The 4,711-nt window shown below is 39.2% G+C and overlaps 1 long non-coding RNA gene across 1 annotated transcript; it reads right to left on the bottom strand.

The window, feature by feature from the left end:
* Positions 1-2,456: 2,456 nt before the first annotated feature.
* On the bottom strand, positions 2,457-3,534 carry LOC147136519 (uncharacterized). Its single transcript, XR_015089447.1, has 3 exons — positions 3,400-3,534; positions 2,880-3,293; positions 2,457-2,801 (listed from the first exon to the last, which is right to left on the bottom strand). It is a non-coding gene; the product is annotated as an uncharacterized LOC147136519 (long non-coding RNA).
* Positions 3,535-4,711: the final 1,177 nt, after the last annotated feature.

Below are 4,711 nucleotides of genomic sequence, written 5' to 3'. Positions count from 1 at the left end.
TGTGTTTCTTTTTTTCCAGGAAAGGAAACTGCAGGTGTTCACATCGATGATTACTTTTTTTTATTTTTGTATTTAGCTACAGATTGCAGTGTTTTACTATCCTCTATTCTTCATGCCAGAAGAGCGCAGCCCATTTTTGTCTGTACGTTGATCTTCCTTCCAGCAAAGTGCATGATCCATGTCATTCTTAAAGTGGGTTTTGGTTGGAGGCAATGAGTATAGAGTGCATTTAGCTCATTAGCATAAGGCCCCGAAGACTAAGAGCTTTGGAGCTTAAAAAAAAAAACAAAAAAAAACACCAGACTAACTGAGACAGGCCTTTTTCTAAAGGATGGTCTGCTCTAAACACAAAAGGTGACCTATATTAGGAATGGAGCTGGGTTTCAAACCAGTTTCAAACAGCATCTGTTTTCTGACTTCTATGGGACACTATATGGACATACGGCGATTATTAGAATACTTGGCTGAGAAGAAGTAAACATGGAATTTGATGTCGGTTCCACTTTTAAAGCTCTAACAGCATCCACTCAAACTGGGAATAGTACAGTGGTGCCTCGAGATACTCAAGTAAGTCTACACTGCTAATCCAAGATTGTGCAATAAGGCCTTTAATTTTGGCACTGGGTATGCATCAATAGACTAGGGCCTTTGCCAAACTATTCCCATAAGTAAGAAGCATCGATTTTTTTTTTTCAGATTGCCCAATTAAGGTTAAGCAGATAAAACACATTTCTTGTCTTTCTGTCATCATCACCATGGGAAAAGTCATCATCTTCCAAACCGCTTATCCTATATAGGGTCGCGGGGAGTTGCTGGAGCCTATCCCAGCCGTCAATGGGCGAAGGCAGACTACACCCTGAACTGGTCGCCAGCCAGTCGCAGGGCACACATAGACACTGTCACTGAGCGGGAATCGATCCCACGCTGCCCGCACACAACTCAGGCGTGTGTACCACTACACTATCAGCGGACATCCATGGGAAAAGTGACAATTCAAAAATTTCTCAGTCTTATCAAGATGAAGCCGTGAGAATATGTAATAAATGCCACAATTAGCATGCAACCTTCCCAGCTCTCCATTTAACCCTGTCACTGAAATGATCGTCTGCACTGATCCTATATAACAAAGAGTAAAAAAAATTTAAAAAAACAACAACACCTGGATAAAACAGAATTGATCACCCCATTCTTGAAATGGGAAGGAAGCCATTCTCACATATTTGGAAAAATAGTTTTTCATCAGTGTGATGGATAGACCACTTGTGGCATTTTGACACATACCCAAATCAGAGGTATGAATCCCTTTGGCCTGTCCAGTCGTTTAGCGCTCATACAGAATAATGGCATGAATGTGGGTGGGGGGGAATGTAGTCCTGTTTTCTTTCCATATTAGCCTCACAATGTCATTCAGTGGCGCTTGAAAATTACAGCAGCAGCAGATGTTGAAGAAGTGACTCGTTCAAATGAAATGGGTTCCTTGAGAGAGATTTAGAGGCTATTTGTCTCCGACCTCAAACAAGCCCAACCTAACTAGGAGATCAATACTGATATCTTTAGGCTTCTAACTGCTCCACTAATATATTATCGATGTCTGGGTCTCGGGAGATTGAATTTGGCCAGCACATAGTTGTTCATCTTGATGAGAGTACGCATGCGGTCACATTGATGTGGAAAAAAAATGGAACAAAAAATTGGTACATGGTGCAAATACAGCAGAGCAAACAAAAAGGTATTAAAAGTACAAGGAACATTCAAGTTGAGTAATGATGGGACTTACAGACTCTGACTGGACCAGAGAGCTGAGATGAAGAATATGGGGTTCAGTTTGAATGATTATACGCAGACCTAAGGTGAACTGCGGTATTTATCACTAAGCAGCCACTTAACTTAGTGCAAGTTATCGCTAATATGGTGACTTGCACTTAATCTTTGTTTTTAATTTGTAGAAATGACCTTGATGTTTCAGCAGAACATCATTAACATACGTACACTGGGCACGTCATTAGGATGTAAATGGGTTTATAGGTAGTCTTTACTTTTATATATAGTATTAGCAAGGCAATCTTTCTGTTTTATTCACAGTAATGGGACGCCATACATAGTTGTACTATGACAAAGATTTTGATTCAGATTTACCAGCACAATGCAATGAAGTTACATTGGAGTCGTTTTACAAACAGCAACCACATTGACAAACATGTTGTTGAATTACACTCTGAAAATTTTGATCAAAATATAGCATTATTTGTTGCAGTTTACATAATTTATTCAGTGTTATTTACAATGGTTTTGCATAGTAAAGTATCTTTGTTGCCACCCCCCCAAAAGCATTATGTCTACAAACTATTCTCAAATGTTTACATTTTGTCAATTTGTACAATTATCAAATAATCAATTTGTAATCAAACTTGTTTTTTTGACTTTTTCATTTGTTCACTGTAAAGAAAATGGGTCCCTGTCCTCATTCGATCCTCATGAATGAAGCCATTTCATGTCAAGTGAAATGCATACACAGTTCAGTTTCTCTTTCACTTTTATTTAAATTAGATTTTGCTACTGAATTGTTTTTCTTTTTTTAGCTTCTTATTCTAGCTTCCACCATTACCTAGGAAACTGATGATGGTTGGCTAAACATTTAATGATATACACTATCCCACTTCCAAAAGCAATTTCAAATCACCTTTTCTTCCTTTTTTCACTCCCTCATTTTTATTTTTGTTTCTTGTTTTTGCCACTTGCTCTTCTCTGCATTGCTCCCTCTCCTGCCCCTCCCATCCTTCTCTTCGAAAGGCAAGCAGTTGCTAAAACAAAGACAGGACATACTGTAATTGCATTCATATAATTAGTCTGCGGTAGAATAATCAGCTGAGGCAGCATACCTGAAGGCGTCGGATTTCAGAGATGAGGATTTGATTCTCATTTTCTTCCTGGCTCACACTCGTCTTCAACTCCTCAGTGTCTTGTCGCTGCCTTGTTCCATTTTTCATGGCTTCCTGCTCCGGCCAACTCAACTCTTCTTGGTTTTCCTCTGCCAAAGTTGGATGCAATTTCCAAGTGTCCTCCTCTGTGGACTTGTCCTCCTCACTCAAATCTCCTTGGAGCTGACAGACTTGAGAGTGGCTGGTCTCCAGGAGGCTGATCCACTCCCACAGGCCTTTATTGAGCCTCCTTAGTGAAACAACCTCTCCTTTGTGTTAGACCAGTCCTCCATGAGAGCCCTCACGCTGGCATTCGGGTCAGGGTTCTGACTGACAGAAGCTGCCTTTTCAGAATTTAGGTCCCACATGGCATGTCTATATGAAAGTCACAACAACACACAAAAGATAAAATCACTACTTTCTATTAAAACAACTGACCTTGAACACCAACTAAACTAATTGAAAGTAAATCAAATGTTACCTCGCTTGTTATGTTGACATTTCCATCCATGGCATGTCGAGCGCATGTGCGGAAATGCCAAAGCCTGAAATGCCATCATTATTTGGACCTAAAACTGTTGCGGTGAGAGATGTTCGGCGACTGTGCTAATTTCCCATTTCCCAGCTTGTGATGTTGGATGAAAGAGAAATCAAATTGTTATGTATAATCTAGACAGAGTGCAGGAGCGATGTAACAAAGAGATCCTTTGAAGATTCTAGCTAGAAAAAAACTATCTAATAAAGCACAATTACAGTATATTTCTAGAAATAAATTGTTGATTTTAATATCAGGTATCACTCAAGACAATCTACTTTTGTTTGTTACTGTAATTGCCAAGTATCACGAAATGCACTGCAGTAATGTGCGGCAAAGTCACGCAGACAAGACCTTTGTAGTTGGCCCCTTATATTAATTCACAATTGCTATTATGTTACTTGGTATATACTTTAGATGTTGTTTGAAAATCCTCTCAGATTACACTCTTAATCAAATTCTTAACACCCTAAAATCGCCACAGTGACATCCAATAACACAATTTTGTAATGTTTTGACTCGTACATAAAATGATTCATAATTCAGCTCCACCACCATTAAACAACTTTGTCCAGATCCATTTGGAACAAGTGAGCAGAGCATCATGGTAGCTTTTGGAGCCTTTAAAGTCCCAATATCTGGCTCTGTTTTTGGTCTGTCCTTATACACATCCCACACATCATTTTTGGTGCCCTAAGTATTTAATATGCAGTAAAATTCAAACAAATATGAGTGTTTCTTTCCCTTTTATTCCGATTTATAGAGATTGTTGTTAGCTTCAATTTTAAACTGTTCAACTGTTTTATGAACAATTCAAAATAAGCAGAAGGCAGATATCACATTGGGAAATTGAAAAAAAAACAACTAGTATGCGCACCCCATACTGCACTCAAGCATGTTAGTTACACTTGCACCTGGGCAAAGCACATTTGCCCATACACAAATGCACACAAGGGCATTCTAATGTGATCTTTCCTTTCACTACATTTTGATGATAAACACCACCTTGAATTCTAGAAATAAACGTAACACCTTGACGTGAACCACACACTTGCAAAAGCACATGCACATACATCCACACACTGCATCATTAATGGGAATGTGTGTCTCTCAGCATGCATGTACCTCATTGCACCATTGGTGCATTTCTTGGCTGACATAAGTGCTAAATTAGCGTATGGGGATCATTAACTTCCCTAGTTTCCCCGTCTCTCTTTAGAGTACTATGAGGCTGTATGAGGCTGCTGTAATTCCACTA

Source organism: Filicampus tigris, chromosome 14 (assembly GCF_054856515.1).
Source record: "Filicampus tigris isolate MCC_2025a chromosome 14, RoL_Ftig_1.0, whole genome shotgun sequence".
NCBI lineage: Eukaryota > Metazoa > Chordata > Actinopteri > Syngnathiformes > Syngnathidae > Filicampus > Filicampus tigris.
The sequence above is the reverse complement of the archived record's forward strand: the minus strand, read 5'-3'. Positions and strand labels throughout refer to the sequence as shown.